The sequence below is a fragment of the Anas acuta genome, chromosome 8 (assembly GCF_963932015.1).
Source record: "Anas acuta chromosome 8, bAnaAcu1.1, whole genome shotgun sequence".
In the NCBI taxonomy this organism is placed as follows: domain Eukaryota; kingdom Metazoa; phylum Chordata; class Aves; order Anseriformes; family Anatidae; genus Anas; species Anas acuta.
The window spans coordinates 2,820,001-2,841,323 of record NC_088986.1 but is presented as its reverse complement, the minus strand read 5'-3'; the positions used below and the strand labels follow the sequence as shown (position 1 = coordinate 2,841,323).

Below are 21,323 nucleotides of genomic sequence, written 5' to 3'. Positions count from 1 at the left end.
AAGAGGGAGTAAACAACATATTTATGGAATTTAGATGTCAAAAGGAGGGGAATTGTGAATGTCAGTGAGAACCAGAAAATAGAAGACTTCTGTTTAGTGAAGCTCAAGTTAATGTAGCTCTAGCAAAAATAATGCAAAAGTGTCAAGTGGTTCCTTTGGGTAACAGTGGAGAGGAAATTACACACAAAGTTGTACTTTGCTTTCCCATTTAAGAACCAAAAATGCAGTTCTATGCTGCATCACTAAAAGCTGTCACGGAGCGGGGGGATACATTTGGCATAATCTGGTCTCACTGATGCTCTCCTGTCTGCTTACCTTTCCGTGAGGAAGGCATTAACTAATTAAAGGTCGCAGAAGAACAGTAAAAATGATCGCGAGCCTGCAGGGACAGATTTAAGGAAGATAAACTCGGAGCTCTGGGCCTTTGGTAGGCTGTGGCTGAAGAGAGCTCGGGGTGAGAGGGAAGCAGGACAGTTTACAAATGCACACTCTGCCTGCACTGCTGAGGAGGAGTTGGAGGGAACGGCAAGAGGCCGTACATCTTCAGCAGAGGGGAAGACAGCCAAGGAAAAGCTTCCTGGAGGGGAATGCCAGGCTGTGAGCTACTCACAGCAGTGTCAGAAGTCTTCCCGCATCAGGCTGTTCAGAAGCAGACTGGCCCAAAGGCTAACAAATGCACAGTAAAGAGCAATCCTGCATTCAGCACATTAGTTGAATCAATAACGTCTTTCCCATTTACAACTTCTGTTGTTGTAGTAATAATAATAAAATGTAATAAGCTCCAGAGGCTTTAAAGCATGGGAGTCTACAATATGTGTAATGAAGTTGAGAGCAGCCCTCAGTTTTGTAAAACACAGAAAAATAGAGAGTTGTGCACTGGGCTTTTCCCTGATGGTGTGCTGGTTTTGTTGTTGAAAATGCCAGAACCTGCACAACACCACTATCCATCTTTTTTCACTCTACACCTACACAGAGGCCTGTGACCCCTTGGGGTTTAACCTCAAAGCCTTGCAGGGACAAGCCCAGAGGCTGGAGGCTGGGGGAGGCCGGGCTGCTGCCGTGTGGCCCCCTGAGCTCACACTGAGGCCCAGCTGAGACCACAAGGCCTGGCTGAGACCCATCCTTTGCAAGTTTTCCATGCCCAGGCCTTTGTACCCGTTGACCTGCCTTACGCTCACACACAGACCATGGAGATCTTTGACCCCAGCTGGGAGCCAAAGGATTTATTTCCCCTTTTCCTCAGCTCCACTGGCTGAAGTTCAGGTACCTCCAAAAATCCCATGTGCACCGAAGCTAGATCTGTCTTTGGAAATGCGCTGCTAATAAAAGGGCTTTTGGTTTGGTACTGCTGTAATAGGAATGGTCAAATGGAAATATAAGAGCTAGGGTATATGTGTTAAAAAGAAAAATGTAATTCTACCACCCCAACAGCAAACTTATCTGTAAGGGAGAAATAGTTTCATTTGTCTCAGCCCTCTTGCAACTTGTTCATAAAGAAACATAACGGTTGAAAACCATTGCTAAATTTAAATAGTTTTTTTTTTGTTTGTTTGTTTTGTTTTTTTCCTTTTAAAACTAAAGGCAAGATTTCACTGCTGGAACAGCTGCCATTGTTCAGCGTGGTTCCTTAATCTGTTACCAAATCCTTTGGTTTACCACAGTGCCATTTTATTTGAAGCCAGCTATAAGTGGCTGATAAAACTAATAGCTATTTTCAGTTGTGTGTGTTTTTTTTTTCCAAGTTTCTCATACAAGACTTGGCATAGACAAGCCCACAAGTTGCCCTGGTGCTGAAGATCCATGTACAGTGGTGACACAAGTTAAATTACCAAGTTACTAGAAATTAATGTTTTTCAGTAACTACAGGGGACTTTAATTGGAAACTATGTTAATCGCATAGTAATTCTCTTTACCTCGTCTGCATTATCTCCTGAAAACTGTGCAATTAATTTGTGTCATCACTGTTGCTGCTGCTGCCTTCAAACACAAACCAAATGAGCATTAGTTACTCACACACCCAGCAGTGGCCTATTTCCTTAAAGGACTGCCGCGAATCACTGACTGATGACTTGCTGGCCTGACTGAACCAGACTGCACGTACCACAGAAGGTGGCAAACAGTTGTTCTTTGCAGAGAAGTCCGATCTTGAATCACCTAATTACCTTTCTTTGTGTGTTTATAATACCTAATATTAGCTTGACACTAATATTAGGAGCCCTAGGACACTAAATGAGTAGCTGGGACTCTTTCTTCCCCTTTTCAGAAAAAGACTGGCTCCATTTTGTGAGTCTGCAGGGTTCCCCTTGACTTGCTTCTCACTGACCGGTGAGCAAAGCCTGTCATACTTCCCAATCTACAGATGAAGGTGCTCAGGGTTGTCCCTCCCTGCTGCGGCTGGGACTGAAGTGTGGGTAGCCCACGGGGTGCAGCACAAAGGACCTCAAGGCTGTCACCCAGTCAGAGCCCATTTGTAGCCACCAGTAGAGTTCCTTGCTGGTGTTGCCTCTCCTTTAAGGCCTGGTTCTCCTCTTGCTGGTCCCCAGTACTTCTGCAGTATGAAAAACTGAGGCTTCCCTAATTTCATCCTTAAGGTCTCAGGGGGTACAGCAAGATGGTGTCCACCCAGCACATTTCTCACTTGGCAGTTATGTTGCCCCCTCAGACTAATGATCCACCCCTCTACAACAACTTAATTAGGCATCCAAAAGAACTACACAAAGGCAGCTCTTGTATTTCCTACAGGTGCAGCAGCAACCACAGGTGGAGGTCACCCCAGGCATCCCCACACCTGTTTTTTAAGGCCAATGCTGTCTTCATGCTCTGGCATGACCCACTCTTCCTTAATCCTGGTAAAAGGCATGATCCTGTGAAGTGTGGACCTGCTGCTGGTCAGTTTGCTGCTCCCCAAGGAGTCGACATAACCTTGGGCTTCCAAGAGGATGCAGCAAGTAGGCCCGGCTGCCAGCAGGGCACCACGCTCCTTGGGTAGAGCAGCAACAAGCGGTTGCTCTACGTACCCCGACTGCCACTTAAACATCACTTTTATTTATCAGTATGAGAATTCAGCTGGAAAACTGAAAAAGTGAGAGTGGGTGGGACTGAAGGAATCCCAGACCCATCCCAAGCACTCTCTGGCCTTGTCAGGGCCCTGCACGAGGACACCAACAGCCTTTGCCCTGGTTTCTGCCTTGCCCTTGGCTTACAAATTTCTTATCTTCAGGGAAATCTTTTCTAGTTTTTTTGTTTTTTTGTTTTGCTTTTATTTTAACTTAACCCTCTAAATCAAGAAGTGCTGGTAATGGAAAGCAGGCTAGTGTGTCTGTTAGGCATGGTGCAGCAGTGGATTTGGGGATGCAGGGAGGGTCTCTTCTATTTGCCATTAATTACAGTAAGAAAGTGGACTCACTCTGGAGAGCTGATTTATTTCCAGAGTTATTGACAATCGCTTAAACCAATGATGGAATGAAAAGCAAGCGTGAGTTATGAAAGGTCAATAATACCACAAACGAATACAAACAGCACATCTGAAATCCAGCCCACCCTGCTTTCTGCTCATGAAACATTTTCATCCCAGGTGACACGGGTGGACAGCTTTTTGGTGAGGCTGAAGCAGCAGCTCTTCTTGTGCTACCAGGAGCCTCCAAAGGGACAGAATACGCCAGATAACTTTGTGGTCTTGCTGTGCATCATTCAGGAGCATGGCTGCAATCTTTCTTAGTGCTTGGAGCACATTTCCCTCATCCTGTGCCGAGGGCTGCGGATCACAGTTGGGTGGAAATGGCACAGCAGCACTCCTGCTGAGTGCTCTTGTGCCATCCCTTAGGCCAGCCCCTGCTAGACTCTAGCTGCTTCCCAGTGTAAAACCATGTTACAGCCCGGTGCCACCTTGGTTAGACAACACCACGTCATGTAAAGGAGGTCGTAAAATGCTGGTAACTTATCTCCACTGCCAACAAGATGTAAAAAGGCGTTTGAGTGAGTCAGGATTGAGCCCTGAGTAATCATCATTTGACCGTATGACTGGTTATCTTCATGAGATGATTTCTGTTGCCTAATTGAGGCTAACTGAGCTTTATAAACAGTTCCCTTCCCTGTTTGTAAGCAGTTCACGGGCAGCTGTAATTGTTTGAATCCACAGTGTGAATAGCAAAAAGAGCTTTACTTAATGACTGCAGAAGCCCTTCTTGTGTGAGAGCTCTCTGGTATTTATTTACACCAGAATTCACGACGCTTTTGTTTTCTATGAACGCTCCTGCAAATAAAAACTTGCTCACTCTAATGTTTATGAATAAATGTGGTCGTAAATGCCATCAAAGCAAATCAGCAGGGTTTTATTTATGCAAGAAGATGCACAAATAAATGTTTGCTGTTTTCACCTAGCGCTAGTGGGTGTGCAGGCATGTGTTAAAACCAAGGCTTTGTGCATTTTCCCCTCAGCATTCACACATTAGTCTTATTTTCCACCCACTCCTTTCTTACACTCTGATCCTGCCAATGAATCGCCATATCCCAAGGGAACATTATTAAAGTCAATATTTTAGGTATTTATCCACACCCGTCAGTTTGCTGGGTCGGTGGATAAGGTCACCCAGGGTAACAGGACCCCAGAACTGGGACTGGACTCTTGTCCCTGTCCCCAGGCAAACAAGAGGCAAAGGTAACTGCAGAGCCATGCTGGTCTCGATGTGGCACACAGCATATGCCCACAGCTTCTTTACTGATGTGGGATGACTTGTGGAGCAAGGTGGCTTGGGTTTTGTCTTACCTGGAAGAAGCGGGGGAGGTTATTGCCACCCTGTCTCAATCGGTGCCCTAATTAAGCCTAGGAGAGGATTTTCTTTCTAAAACGTAAATGTCAACTTCTGTTAAAGAAAATTAAAACACAATGAAATTGACGTGGCAGAAACTGTGGAGGTGCTTAAAGAGTCTACATTTTTTAGAAGAGGAAGTAGAAAAAGAAGTATTTTCTCTTGTGGATTATTGTTCCTCCAACAAGCACAAATCTAGTGAAGCACTTCATACTGTTGGTGAAAAAACACAGCCAACCTGTTCTCCTAAATTGCTGTGCAATAAACTAATCAGAGATCAGTCCTTAGGCTGAGTCCTTGCAAGGTACTTTCAGAATATAAGGAAGATATGGAGATTCATAAAGTGCCCCTCAAAACCTGCCATTATGTTCTGGTTCCAGTGGTAGAGTCTATGCCCTGGCCTCTATGAATGAAAAATGAATATATTCTGAGACTCACCTCTTTCAAGGATTCATTTGTAAATTCCCTCTCTGTTACCAAGATCTTTCAGGATTTTGTGCTGGCCATGCTTTCGGGGGGCTGGACTTGAAGATGCAGGTTGTTCCCTTCCATGCCCTTGCTCCCTAGAGATCAAAGCAGCAGAGCACAGTAGCACAGAAATTAAAAAAATCTACACTCAGTAATATGATAACCCCCACTTACAAATAACACTATATAAAGGCATCTGACTCCTTCAAGCTGCAGAGAGCCATAATCAGAAGTACAAATCTGAACTTTGTAACTCTGCAGTAGCCCAAAACAAAGTCCTAGATACAGACGCATTAAGATGGAGAGTTCAAACAGAAAACTGTTGTGTTTTTTTTTCAGAGGTTCATGGAGAAAGAGATTCAGCTGATCACAGAGAGACACTTCCACTATGAACTGTGATCTCAACAGGATCAAGGTCAAAACCTCAGTTCAGACACTTTTCTGCCTCCCCTAAAGCAGGTGAGAGGACAGTCTGTTTTATAGCAATGAGGAAACACAGAATAAAGTACTTGTCAAATACAACAAGCTCATGTCTTTGCAAATATATGAAGTGCTTTGGCTTTCACAGTTCAACCAGTGGTTTGTTGTTTTCATGCTAATACAAATTCTTGTATTAATAGGAGCATGGCCTCGGGTTTCTCCATCCGTATGGGAAAAAGTTACTTGTCTGATGGTAAACAAAGAATAGAAGAATTGATTCACTGTCTTCACTTTAAAAAAGATGGTATGAAGCAATAGTGAAGCAATTTTAATTGTGACTGTGTAACACTTGCAATCAGTAAGATCATTTGTGTTCTGTTTTTAGGAATCGGGGTACTACAGAGTACATACAGCATTAGAAATGCAAAACATGACCGCATGTTCTCAGGATTTTGTCAGTGTTACATGAAAGAGCACTTGTGCTGGGATGCTCAACTCTGAGGGTATTCTCTGTTCAGTGTGTATTTACAGAGATGTATGAATATTTGATTAATGAGTCATGGTCTCTGGAGAAATTTAATAACTGTACTGCTGTACAAAGCCAGCTCCTTAACTGTTAACACAGCTGCCAATAGTGTCACTGACACTGAAGCCCTTTCTGCATCTAATATATTCGGTGGAGTAAATTCCTTCGTTACAAGAGAATCCATGGGACACATTATTCAGTTATCTGTTTTGAACTGTTGCAGGCTCAATTTACAGACCCTGATTTGTAAAGATTTTTCCAATGGAAACAAGCAGTGACACATGAGCCATAAAGCAGCAGTTTCATGAGGCTATGTTGTTACAAAAGTTAGCTGGAAGGTCAGTTACAAAAAAGAGCTGCTTTAAAAAATCTGGTGTGCTTGATCATACAGTAGGTGTTAGCATTGTCCAAATTGCGATTTTCATCAAATATATTTATAATATACGGTAACAGCATATTCAATATGTTGATGAAATAAAAATCATCAAAGCTGTGCACGTGCCTTATATTTGTGTAACCCAGTTTATAAAACGTAAAATGAAAAATAGGTGAACGTATCCAAGTGTGGCAGACTGATCTGGCAAATTCTGACATCCTGGAAAAGTGAGGAAATGTTGTTCAGGGCCACCTGATTTGTAGGATGGGCAGAAGTTTGTTCCCCTCCATGATACCAGACCCAAAGTGTTACTCATTTTTTGCTGAGCAGTTTCCCAAGAATAATTCACCGCTAATTTTATAATTTCTCCATTTTTATTCCTAATACCTGTGAAGAGATCAATTTTCACTTATGAAGTTAGGTGTATATTTTAGTGGTGTTACTGCAGTTCAACTGCTTTAAATAATAGGGGAAAATGTCAAAAAAAGATAAATTTAGTGCAGAGGCTTTCACTGGAAGCTTTAACTGCAGGTTAGAATTATACATGCTATGCAGAATTTCCTGCAACACTTCTCCTTAGGGCCACAATGCATTACAGCAGACGTATAATGAAGCTGCTATAAAATCCGTGGTAATTAAGGGGGATTTGACAGTAATTGCAACAGTGAATCAACTTAATTATTACCTGCTTCAAAGAGAGCTAACCTGATGTTATAATCTAACCTTTCCTACTTCTAAAATGAGAGATTAAACAAGTATATGTAGCATTTAAGAATTAAATCTGTTGAGATAGAATTCTATTAATATACTTTTTATATACATTTTATGTATGTGTGTATGTAAGTACAGAGCAGCTAAGCGAAGAGCACCATTATCTGACAAACTGCAGATACGCTGACTGTATGCATTCATAAAATAAACAGAACCTGGTCTGCATCTCCGAGGCAAAGCAGCCTCTCTGTTATCTGCTGAAAGCGTGGGGACCTGCAGAGAGACCCTTGCTATAAAACACTACGACACACACAAGCCTAGTTCCTTGAATGGCCTTGTAAAGGGGATGTGATGAATGTATTGTCTTTCTCTGCTTAATTTTAAGCAAACTAGTCTGAAATACATCTAAGGTGTGCTGTAAAGCTGCAGAAATGAGAGGCTGCTTGGGGTGTTTGTAGCCTTGCCATTCACAACCTTGGTGTAGCTCCAGCAAGGAACCCTTTCCAGGAGCGTGCAGAACTGGAGGCTCAGTGTCACACAGCAGGTTCTCCTTTGTCCAAAATTGGCTTGCTGTTTTTCAGTCACCTGCCCTTGAACTAAAAAGAAGCTTCTTATAATCCCTTTTCAATTGTTCTGAAACTGAGAGCAGGACTAGAGAGCTCTATGGCTTACAGAGCAGTGAAGTCCAAACCTCCAGGTGCTTCTTACCTGGCTTTCAGTCATCAGAAATACGAGGGAGAAAGGAGCCTAACATAACATTGGTCTAATCAATTCTGGCATGATCAATTTTGCTTTTTCAACTACAGCATTAGGGATACTGAACCTCACGTTTCTCACTCCGGGCCTATCGGATGAGCCCATAAATAGGATCACTCCTTTGCCTCTGTCTTCAGAGCTTTTGACCCATGTCACCTGAAAGCAGGGGGTCACCAGGACATCACCAGTCCAGAGCTCTCAAAACTCCTCCGCAGGCTGGTACACGCAGCACCACGTCCACAGCATGTGCACTGCAACAGAAGCGCTCTGGAAGAGAAGATGTGAAGTGAAACACCAGCTGCAAAACGCAAGAGTAGCAGACACCATCCTCATCATCGTGAAAACTCACCACATCAACTTGCACATGAGGTTCATGTGCAAAACAGACAAAATTAGCTTCAACTCTGCTCCGAGGAGGGGCTTGAGAGTCCAGGAGCAGCACCGAGGGACTGACTCATCCCTGCCCTTACAATAAATTTGCCAATGTTTACTTCTTCTTGCTTTGTTGTGAAACAATAAATTAGAGAGACTTCTTGTTTGTTTTTTTGTGTTCTGGCCCATAACAGGCTACTATTAATAACTAATTTTTATTACTATGGGCCTCAGTTTTCAGAGAGTTAACAAGCTGGCAGCATTGAATGGGCAAATATTGAACAGAGAATTATGTTCTTACTATTATTATTTTGTTGTGAAAGATGCCACTTCCCATGAATGTGTAATTTAGCTGTATGGCAAGAAGAAAGTCTGTCACTGCATTAAGCCAAAACCAACCTGTCCTTAGGATGCACTATTAGAAGATTACAGCCGTTGAGTCTGTCTTAAAATAAACTTGAAAGTCTGCCAGGCTTCGGGATAGTGTTGTGCAGTACAAATGGTGGAAAAAGCCAACTCAGCTTGTCAGGTATAAAAATCTTACTCTACTGCTGGCCTTGTGATTGGAACTTACAAATAAATATCAAACTTGCAGAGGAGTGCAGGCTGTGATTTCTCTTCAGGCAGGGACCGTCTAACCTCGCCATTGATAACTACACCTGTAGACCGCAGATGCCTCAAGCTACCTGGCAATTAATCTAGGGACACATGCCCAAAGAGCATCTCTCACCTGCATCTAGCACTGAGGCTTCATTTGGCTAAACATCCCTTTCTGAAAACAGCAAGGGATCACCTTCAGTGTCTGTTTTTCAGTAAATGATAAGGCATTTCAGACTCAGGCTCTGTCTGGACAAGCCAAACACCTCTGCCCTGCCCTCCACCAAACATGCTTGTGTCCCTCGGTGAGGAGGCCCTTTGTGACATTAGCAGCAATGTACTTCCAGGGCGATATTTATCTACGAAGCGCTGCTGCTTATGATCATTAACTGCTTTCAGGTGCCATAGATAATTGGCATTTAAATATCCAGATAAACAATTGCTCCTTCCTTCCACAGTCCCCAGGCAATGATATGTCTCTCGTTGTGTGCACCCAGGATGCTTTCTCCCAGGCGCTGACTCCAGCATCTCTCTGGTCTCTGTTAGCTCCCTGATCCCTCCTGCAGCCATCCCGACTGAGGCACCCAAGTGCTCCCAGCAAGCAACCCCTCTGCAGGCACCTGAAACTTGAAGCTCTGACCCTCCTAGCACTCCCTCCTGCTTGTTATGTGCCTAACATCAGGAAGGCAGCAGCATGTCCAGGGCTGTGCTCCCTGCAGCTACCTACCCGTGCATCCTCCTGCCTGGAAGCTGCTGGAGCACGATCCAAGCTGAGCACTTGTCACAAGCCACCAGGCGCTGTCGTTCTGGTGGCACCAGTGGCCTTCTGCTCGTATGTACACGGAGGAAACAGCAGACTTTAAATAACAAATTTTCACTGATGCCTTTTGCTATCTTTACAACGCATTTTAAAATAAATGAGAGATTAACACAGGGAAAAAGTACTTAAGGTGCATGCTCAGTAACTATTTTTTCATAACGTTTTAATGGATTCAGGGTTGAGCTCCACTAAAATCTGGATTTATTAGAAACGCTCTATGCATTTCAATGGAGTTTTCCTCATGAATCTAGATATTTTACATTATTTCAATAGAGCTGACCCTCTGATTCATTAGAAATGCTTCAATATAACCAATGGAGCATTTCTAATGATTCTGGTTTTACAGCAAATCCAAGGGTCAGCTGTACTGAAAACAATAGTGCTAACCTCTAGGTTTATTAGAAAAATGCTTTGTGTCTCAATGGAGCATTTCTAATAAATCAGATAAATAGGGATCTCCCAGAAAAATGCTCTACTGGTGAAATAGACAAATGGATTTGTTATTTTTTGAGATCCTTTAAAAACAATGATTGTTTAATAGGCTTCTTTGGTGGTTCATTCCAGTGTAATCCCCTCCTACCTGGAGTTTAGCTCTTCAATGTTAAGAATTTAGTAAATATCCTTGGCAGTGCCATCTGGTTGAGCAACAAGCACTCCTGTTTCAAACCATCAAGTGTTTTTCACTTCACTGAAGAAGAAATGAAGGCATGGTGGCTTGCATGGTGTGGGAGCTGTAGATGCCAGATCTGGGTTTTGTGCTGGGACATGTCCCTTCGCTCTCTGCTCGCTGCCTCTGCCATAGGGACAGGGAGGAAGGGTGGGTGATAAAACAGCTCAGCAGCAGGTATCACCAGTCATCCCCTACTATGGGTGCACACGAAATTTAACTGCAGAATATGACACTGAGGTTTTTAGACCTTTAATTAATTTATTTTTTTAAACTTCTCTTCTGAAGGTCTTCTGATTCCAGAGAAAAAGTTGTCATGGTCCACCAGGTAAAGCCATAAAAGACCAAAAAGCAACTCTCACACAAACCATCTCAACAGGCCTCTTCCCACTGACCTGAGTCCACTTGCAGCACATCGTGTAGAAGCTGCAGCTCTTGAGCCAGAACTGCAGACACCCGTCAGCACCCTTTGGATCATCTTCCACTGGGACATCATCATCTCCCCTTCGATCATCTTCCACTGGGACTCCAGAAGCTGCAGGCAGGCTCTGCTGGCACTCCCAGCTCCAGCCAGGAGGAGTAAATGGCTGTGCTGGGGATGCAGAAAGCTCCTCGGAAAGCTGAGGCAATGCTTTCTGTTTAAGAGGAAAGGCCAGTGAGGTAATTTCAATGACTCCAGATTTGGTTAGAATGATCCATATTTATTGAGTGTACTCTGTGCTGTCCAGATATTTCCCTGCGGTTCAACTGCTGCACATAAACCACAGTTACAGATCTGGGTTCCCATGGTCTCTCCGGGTGAATTGCAAATCCTTGGCTAGAAGCCACTTTGTCTCACTTTGAGCACTTTTCTAGTCCCCTTTACTACCCAGCAACTTCAAGAAATCTGCTGACCAGTTTCTCTGAAAACCTAAAAATAAAACATGCTGCAGTGGTGACAAATCCACAAAAACAGAAACTCCACTTTAAAAATGATTTGTGTCTGAGTGTGTGTGCGTGTTTGTGTTTTTTTTTTCTTCCCCGAAAATTGATCAAGTCACACAGGAGTCAAACAGAAGGAATTTTACCTATGGGATGCTGGACATCTGCCCTTCTGCCTGGTGCTTGAATACAGGATTGTTTTGTTGCCTGAGTGTGGGAAGATGCTGAACCTGTCTGCTCGAGTTCCTGCGAGTACCCCGTCAGGGTTAGGGGTCTGTGACCACCACGGGTTTCCCTGTCTCGTGGTTTCTTCCATAACACGAGCTTATGCTGATAGCAAAATTGTCCTCTATTGATAAGCAAGTTTTTTAGCAGAAATCCCAGGTCTGGGGGGGAGTCTGCTCGGTCAGAGGGATTATAGCAAAAACATCACTGGGATTTCAAGAGTCTTCCTACCCCAGAGGCACTGGCAATATCACCACCAGGCAACCTCCTCCCCCTACCCGCTCCAATGAGATACAGCAGTTTATCATGTCAAGCCTTGCTGCTGAGTGCTGTGTCTAGGGCCTCTGGCTGTCAGAGGCAGGATTTCATCTTGGGGTCCCTAAGGCCATATAGAAAGCCTAAAATGTTCATTTATGTTTCTTATTGTCTGGCCAAATCTGTGTGTGCTTAAAAAATATCCAGAAGTTTAAAGGCTGATCCCTGCATTATTGTGGCTTAGAAATTTACTTGGTATTTTAAAAAGTTAAATACATTTCCTAAATAGCAATGCCTTTTCGGCTCTTAGTTATTTTACATAAACTGTTTAGCTATGAAATGTTTCCTCCTGCGCCGTTAATTTCTGAGATCAATCTCTCCCATTACAGTTTAGCAAAGCAGCTCCATTAAAGATAAATATTGCTATATAGGTCTAATGCAGAGATATCTGTAGAGATGTATGTGCAGCGCATGCGTATTTAGGCGTACAGGAATTAGTACCTGTTTATCAGAATTTACATATGTTTGTGTGCATGTGTGATGTAGTCAGTATTCCGATAATAATCACCGTGGGCTTATGTGTTAATAACGTGCGTAGATTTATGTGTTTTATATACATGCAGTGTATCCGTAGAGCCATAACTTAATCTGCTGCTCAGAATTTATTTCGGCTTTCCACATGAGCTCTTTTAAACAATGCTAATTGTTTCAGAACCAAAATCATTGATGATAACTCTTTTAGGAATTGTCATGTTGTCTATAAATATTTAGCGACTGGATTGCATTTGCCAATGTAGTCCTGTATTACAGATGAAAAGGTAGCATCTGCCGAAATTAAAAGTGGCCACATTTTCGCTGTAGCTTAATTAAATGCCAAAATTTATCTACATTAACAACAAAGTGGTGAAATTTATTGATCAATTCACATGATATAAGTTGACAAATGGCCTGAGCAATTTCCATAATTTTCTACACGTGTTAAAATTTGTAATGAAAAAAGAATACTATATTAACATTAAATGTGAAATGAAAGGGGGATTTTGTAATGGGAGCGGGTGCCCTGGGGCAGTAAGCTGTGTTTTCCATGCCCTGTCCAGGCCGAGGCTGTTTGAGCTGTGTACAGATGGGCCTTTGACAGTCCTACAGCTGTTCTCCTAATTGTCCATTAAGTGTTCTATTGATTCTCTGATTCAAAGTACATGTCTTTCAGCTCAAGCTATCGTGTGAAGTGGCAGACACATTCCTCGTAGAATGACAGAGCTGCTTGAAACCTAAAAATGTGGGCTGCCAGTTTCAATTGAGGATCCGGCTTTCAAAGGGGAAGGCTTGGTTAAAGGAGCTTTGTAATAGCTGGTTGGATTTTAGTTTCTAAACTTTTAGCATCAATCAATTAAAGCAGCAGCAGCAGCATGGAAAGTTTTAATTCCTAGTTAAGCATTACAGCTCGCACCTCGCTGCTAAAGTCCTTCCTGAGGATAGTAGGTTGCAATGAGAAGGATTAGATCTTGTTTAGCTGTATGCAGAGTTATTTTTTTTTAAGACCCTCTGACACATGTAACGATATTCTCATTTGACTTGCAAGTTCACTTTTAGCATTTTTTTTTAAAGGAAGATCATCTGCAATTCCAGATTATGCCAGTCAGGAGCCTGTTTAAAATCATCTCTCTTTAATCTGAAGACTGAAGGATAAGATGCATATCTGTTGCAAGGACCATAAATCTTCAAAGAAACAAATAGCCATGGATAAAACTGTAAAAGTTATTTAGTTCTCTTCCGAAAGAGGTTTATTAATCTAAAATTTCCAGTCCATTGTGTCATGATTTGGTTGCCGCACTGTATCTCATTTCTTGCAATCGTATAAGCCTTGTGTTTCAAGCAACGAGATGAGATCCTTATAGTTTGAACATGATCAATTGTATTCAGACGTATCACTGGTGCTAGGAATAAAATAAATAAATAGAAACAAAAAATAGCCAGTTGAACACAGACTTGGGACGTGAATGATTTTTTTATTCAGAATGTTTTGTCTTATTTTACTGAGGTGTGTATGAACTGATTTGATTATTAAATTTACACTGAATTTTAAATTCATGTTTGTTTGGCTTTTCAAAGCGTAATTCCTGATAGAAAGCACACAAACAAACTGTTTATAGACTTACTACTTGGGAACCATCCGCAGTAGTTGTGCACAAAACGAGCTTTTCCCATATAATGTCAGTTCCATCTGCCTTTATATTTTTCTTTTAAAACATCCCCATCATCTAAATGAGACATGAAACTGTTTCCGATAAAGCTTAAAATAAAGAGAATTATTTCTCTTCAAGAAGAGTTTTATCCTTTATAGTTAATGAAAAACCACTCTCCTGTGAATGTTTAAGATCTGCTTGTTCTTTAATCACCTCCTTCCACCATTGCCCGTGTTAGTTTTTGCACCCCAGCCACCTTTGTGTGGTTGCACTGCACAACTGTGGTTGCTTTACCTCCTGATCCCTCCGAGTGGCGATTCAGGAGTCCGATTCACCAACGTGGAGGCTAACAGATGACTTCCACCCATCAATCAAATTAGTTACAGCCTTTTAATTTAAACAAGAAGCTTGCTAATTTGAACGGAATTAGGGTTTTTGTTTTGTTTTTGTTTTTAACCTTACCCTGTTTGTCTTTGGGACGTCAAATATACAAGCATCAGGAATGTTTAATCCTAAGTGAACCAACTAGATGGGGATTCTAAGAATACAACCAAAATTTCTACTAATGCATCAAAGGTTGACAAAGATGAAAAAAGAAAAAAGAAAAAGGAAAAAAAGGAAAAAAGAAAAAGTGTGTGTAGGAGAGGAGATGCATTTCACATATTATAACCAGAGTTTTCCTCCCTGCTCAATAAAAAGGAGTATGTGTCAAATTAGAGAAGTAGTGCAGAAAGCTGTACAACATTACATGGTGCCTTTTGTCATTTTAGGAATGCAAGTTTAGGGTTTGAGGCATAGGCCACTAAAAATGCCTTATGTCAAGGAGACAGTCACCACCCAGTAGTTTTCACCATTGAAAAAGGAAAGTGAAAAGTCTCTTTACTTGAATAAACTATATATTGATACCTGCAAAACATTTTGTGAATCTACTTTGATTCCAGCACTTTCAATTACATTGTTAGCCAGTTTTTTAAAAAGATTTTTAGAAGCTTTCAACTGTAGACTTTTGTCTTGTTGAATGAACTTCAGCTACACTAAATTTTAAGTAAATTTGTGATGACTGAGCAATATACATTGGCTGAGCTAGAATCCAATAACCCACAGGACAAATTAATTTTCAACAAAAAGGGCAGAAACCTCAAGTGCCATGAGTATATGGAATCTCAGTCTATCTCTCTGGAGCCATTTTTGCAAATCACTACAGCTATTCATAATCTAAATCAGTCTCCTTTAGCAGCAGAAAGATCTTTTTTCATGACAAAACAGAAGATGACATTCATTAGTGCCTAACTTGCATAAGCTACCTTAAATTTATTGGTGCTCTTATACTTATCTGGGTAAGAATTCCTTTGTCTACAGCTATAGGAAAATTCCGTATGTACTACTTAAAAATATAAATTGTCACTTTTATCAGAACTTTTGGCAGTTTACTTTATTTTAGAAGTAAAACTGGTGGTTAAGGTTTTAAGACTTCCAATGGGCGTTGTTTCAATCATGGTTAATACGCACCCAGGATAGCAATACCAATATAAGTGAGCAGTTGTACAAAAACCTAGAGAACTGTCGCTGGGTGCTAACTTTTCGCTGTGTTTAAGTACAATTTATGACATTACTGAAGAATCCTACAGTGTGTGTGTGGATTTGGGGAAGAAAGCCAGTCCTTGGCTGGTACAGATGGAGCAGTACAGCACTGTCTGGTCAGTGTCTCCCTCTTCTCCTCTGATGGACTGCATCTTACATGGAAGATCTACCAAGCCACACCAATCTGCCTGCAAATCTCACATATCCTGCAGAAACTGCCGAGTCTGATTATTGTAAAAATGCACATTCGAGTCAGTATATAGGAAATAAAATATAAATGGATTTGCTTTAATGTGATGCAAGTGAATACTGGTCTTCATCCACCTGTTTTATAAACTCCATTTCCTGTCTTGGGTACAGACTGTTAATTCTTAAATGCCTTTAGTTTGATGTCTCCTACTTGGGATACAATTGCAAGAAGTACTGTGACCTAAAGATTGACATGCATGTCATTTGTACAAGTGCTCTTTATTTCTTCGTGCAGAAAAAAAAAAGTGGAATAAGCATTTGTGGCAGCATTTGTTAAACCCTGGATAAAGCTAAATGATCACAGAGTGACTCTAGCCTCAAAACATATGAGCTGATGCTTACTTTCAATTACAATTTCTTTTATAGGGTGGAAGGGGACAGGGATGTTTGAATGACAAATGAGACAGAAAATAACAAGAACGTGGGTTGCTATGTCTGCTCTTTCTTTTTGGGTAGAATGACTTTGTGTGCTAGGTCCCACACTGACAACAGATGATGGTAGCTCTACCTGAATGCAAGCAGCAGGTATCTGGGCTTCGTAAGGGAAAGTTGTGATCTCAGTCACAACGGCTGCTATCAAGCTCTAATGAGGACATCTCATATGGCCAAAGGTCTGCTGTGTTGCTCAAAATATTTTCTGGATTCTATTTCTAATTCTCAATTTCCATTGCTGAGACCATCCCTGAAAAGTAACAAACTAGTCCCAGCCCAAGAAGAAAGTTCACTCAGTGTTATTTTTTGGATCCATTGCAGGCTGTTGTAACAGGTAAATGAGATTAAAAAGCTACAGAAAACACTTCAGAATGAATGTTTTCTTCATGTATGCATACATATGTTTAAGGAATTGAGCTAAAAGAAAAAAAAAGACTAATCAAAGACTTCCTGCCAGGAGCATAATATCTGCCACGGTCATTCATGAAGTATAGATCCTACCTCGGATGCAGTGAGAGTGTTCAGATTTAGGGGTGAAAAACATAACAGAGATTTCATGGTAGAGATGGGAAGAATCTTAGGAACTGTCTTGCATATTTTTTCCCCATATCTGAGCAAAAGCTTGGGTAAGCTCTTAGTTGGGGCCATCCTTCTTTGGAGAAAAGGCAGCTGTATAATTCCTCTTTATCGCCTGCATGCTGTTGCTGGCTCTGCCTCAGTGGATGACCTTGGCCAGTCATTTCCCTTCTATAAAGTGGCAATTGGGCTATTTACTCCCTTCCCATAGGTGCTAGGAAGCTTAATTAATATCTGCTTTGAGATCCTCAAAAGGTGCTAAAGTGTTACTATATACTAAAAACAATCTTTGTAGCTCTAAACACTGAAGAGAAAAGGGACTATTAACTAGCTGTCAGTTTGGAAGGTGCTGTATGAGTGCATAATGTACTGCCTCTGCTCCTGAAACCACAGACCTTTCTGCAGTGACCCTTCTGTATGAGTCTCATCTCCACGAAAGTTTTCCCATCCAAGTTCTTATGGTTAAAAAATGACTCTTCTCCAGACTATTTTCTTCAGGAAACTGGGGAGAACATTTGCAGTGGAAGAAGAAGATCACTGTGTGGGAAGGAACACACCTTGCCTCATGAGATCGGAACACGGAACACAAATCCCATTGAGATTTGAGCTTCCCTGGTGCTCCTGCACACCTTGAATGTGCAATCTGCAGCTTTTTGTCAAAGCACGTGATTTATGGAAGGCGGCTGGCTATGCACTGACGCCTCAGTGCAGCTTGGCTGTGCTGCGTGGGTCGCTCACCTGAAGAATGGGGATGACACTCATGGCTAGTCAAGAGAAGCTGCCAAGCATCCTTTGATATATAGTACAGAGATTGCAGTGCACAGGACTGGGAACAAGAACAAAATCAGGTTCTTGGCCTGCAGGCATTGCCATGTATCTCAAACCAACCTTCAAAGAAAGTTATTACATTGAGTGAGAGCAGATCAAATCTGACGGTAATGTTTGCTTATTATTGTCAGTTTTCAACTGCAACCTATGCTGTCTCTGAGCAATTTGTCCTTTGATTTGAAGCTGATTGAGAGCAGAACAAAACGGCTCAATTATAAAGTTACCATAGCTGGATCTTCTTAAAAGTGAGCCTAAAAATCTCAGCTCTGCCTCGTTCTGAGGAAATCTCTGCCGTAATTTGGCAATCTTCTCAGGATGGTCCCGGGGGGGTGGAATAAAAGACGAAGGCAATTCACTGCCTTCAGGTTTCTGGATTTTCAGCTTAAGCTGATGGTATTGAAATGAAGGTGAGATTTGTTTAAACCTCTTCTGGAGTGAAACAGCCATTTCCAGCTGCTGCCGTATCACATCGTGGAGTGACAGTAGGGAGGGGGGAAGGAGCTGAGCTGCAGGTGGGATGAGAGGATCCATACAAGATTTTGGCATGTTCTACTGGAGAAGATTGCTTGAAAACTGAAATTGGAGTGGTTCAAACTGCCCCCTTCAGAGCATATGTGAATCATATGCTTTAAAAACAACAACAAAGCTCTAAGAATGGGGGTTTAGATTCTGTAAACTCTGCTGTGTCCACAAAGCTACTGAGAAAATGAATCAACACACAAGGTAATCAAGGCATGAAAACTCAACGCCTTGTCTCCTCCTTGCTGCAGCTCCATCAGATTTACCCAGGAGCTGGCTCAATCTTGCCAGCTTCAAACTAAATTAGAACCATTACAATAACAATTTTTCACTGGATTATTTTCCTAAGAAACATGGAGAGAAGAATATCGGGCCTGGAGTAAACACCAAAAAAAAAATAATCCCCTACAAACAGAAAGATCTGGCAAGAAGTACTATGTGTGGCCCAGGCTGCCTGTTACCTATGCATACATTTACTTTATTCCTCACACCCTCGTGTCCGAGAGTCTCGAACTTGACATCACACGTTAAATCTTTGCGGAGAGGTGAGTTTCTGCAAAAAGAGAAATAATCCTTTTAGGCGGTGCCCATGGTTAATGCACATTTCCTTGCACTTCACAAGTGGTGAATGAGAGGTCTGATTAAACATGATACAAAAAGAGCTTGTAAGTAGCACTGTTTACTAACATTTCAATTTCTATGCCTCATTTATTAGACTTAGAATAAAAAGGTTAGAGGGGTGTTTGGGATTGTCTTTAACCTTGATGATATTTCCACTGAAGCAGCATAATGGCTCTTAATTGCTTAAGTGAAGAGAACATGTTGACATGTCCTTCTTTGTGCTTAAAGCTCTGTGCCTAAACCATTATGCTAATTCAAGCATTATATACACCAAAGTATTTATGGGACTGACACAAGTGATGTTGCAGGTAAAGGGCTGTGAAATGGTCTGTAAACAGAGAGAATTGATTCCAGGCCCAAAGCAATGCTGTTAAAGTCACAGACATTGAACAGCCAGCCCTACAATTTCTATCCAGATTGTCAAACTGGGTCAGACAGTGTCAGCAGGGCTGCCATTATAGATCAGATGGGTGGCTTTAATAATATGTAAACCAACCACATAAACGCAAATTAACATGGAGGCAATACGGACTTGACTGTGCCTTTTTTTTTTTTTTTTTTTCCTTTTTTTTTTTTCCCGTGCACAGCAGTTTTGGTCACAGAATACTCAATTGTAACATTTGCTAAAACATTGAGGTGTTTAAATAAAAGAGAGAGAAAGGATATCAGCACCATGACTTGTAACTGCATCTCTCCTAGCCCAGAGAGCAGCGCAGCGATTTGAAGGGCTCACAAAGGCTCTGTACACCACGGGAATCTCCGTACACAAATAAATAGTCCAGCTGGGGAGGGGGGTTGTTTGCCAGTTTATCAGCATATGCAGTTGTACAGATTTTTTTTTTTTTTTTGGTTTTCCTCCTTGGGTCTAAGGTTAACAATACAGTTTTACATTCTGATAAAATAATTTATTATCTTACCTGTATTATTAATTGTAGCTCATAGATTTTCAGCAATTAATAGAATTTTGAAAGTACGGTTTCCTTTAACCCTGTATGTAATTTATTATTTGCATTTCACTAATTTTAGATAGCAAAATAAGACTGATCAGCTCTTGTTTAATTTCTGATTTTTTTAAAAATTTTATTTTATTTTTGGCTCTGGAGTGCTAGACTAATGCTCTTCTATTTAGTTTTTAAAATGAGGCAGAGTAATATCTTAATCTCTGTATTTCTCTTGTGCATTTACAGTAGACATTTCCTTGATTCTGATTTTTTTTTTTAATGTCATAAGAACAGTATAATTCATCCTAGATCTCCTCATATGTACCATGTGAACCTCAGAGATGTTGTATATTCATAGTACTTTGTAATTATTTAAATGACAGTAAATACAAAATAGCAGATTTCATGCCAACTCTTTTTTTTTTTTTTTTAAAGTAAGATATAAACATTTAACTTAAATTTACCTGAGTGTCCTTTGAAGGTGATCCTTCAATAAAAGAGATATTTGAGATTCAACAGACCTGATTATAGATGAAAATCTAGAAAAATAAGGAGTACGTGCAGCCTATTTCCTCATAGCAGGAAAACTATGCCTTTTCCAGCAAAGCACACCTTGGTCACGTGTAGGTATTTCCTTTTTTATACCCAGGAATATTTTTGATTTTATGTCACTTTATAGATTTCTGCATTGCTAAAAGATTTGCAATGCAAAAAACATCACCTGGCCATGCTAGTCACAAAGATTTTGGAATTATCCATCTTAGACGAGCATGCCCATTGAGATTACCAACATACTCGCTGTATGCTGACATTTCTTGAATCAAATACATAATATCATAGCAAAATATTTGATGAACATGAAGAGATGTATTTTTTATTTTAGATGCTGGAATAGCAGAAGGTGCTGGGGCCATTTAACTTCAGGAATTCCCTAAGACATACTCCCTTCCCTAAGATGTGAAGCGAGTAATTTTACAATATTCAGAAAAGTCAAATAAATGGATGAAGGAGTTGTAATAACTGAAGGGCAGGGTAGTTACATTAGGCTACAGAAATAGGATGCAGGACCCAAAGTGGGATCAAAGCCTGCCTTTGTGAATTTGAGCAAGACACTTAATCTAAATCTCACTTTTCAATCTGTAAAATGGGGCTGACAGTATTTCCTTTCCTATTGAGATGGTTGGACAGACGGGGGGGATTGTCCTAGCTCTTCATCCAGTGGGTCCAGCTATTGCTACCACGCTAATATACATGGCTGGTAGCTACTTCCCACAAATATATATGTATCACCCGAAACAGCCTGTTTGGAAAATGGGTTTCCAAAATATGACAGAAGATATTTTTGTCTGTGTTTATTCTAAATGGCAGTATGTTCATTCCTTTTAAAATGCTGGTAGGCTATTTAAGATTTATACTTTTACTGAATGGTCACTATCAGGTTGAAAAATGATGTGTATTATCTTCAAAA

General features: G+C 41.1%; 1 long non-coding RNA gene across 2 annotated transcripts in view; it reads left to right on the top strand.

Moving 5' to 3' along the window:
* The first annotated feature begins 2,605 nt into the window (after positions 1-2,605).
* Positions 2,606-21,323, top strand: part of LOC137860156 (uncharacterized) — a 19,166-nt gene continuing 448 nt past the window's right edge. The window contains exons 1-3 of one of the 2 annotated variants that reach the window (XR_011098753.1): positions 2,606-2,888; positions 5,616-5,735; positions 17,445-21,323. The exon at positions 17,445-21,323 is cut by the window's right edge and continues 448 nt beyond it. This is a non-coding gene — a long non-coding RNA (uncharacterized lncRNA). Of the gene's footprint in view, positions 2,889-5,615; positions 5,736-8,115; positions 9,032-17,444 lie in introns of those variants that run through there. The other variant, XR_011098752.1, reaches the window with a different exon arrangement.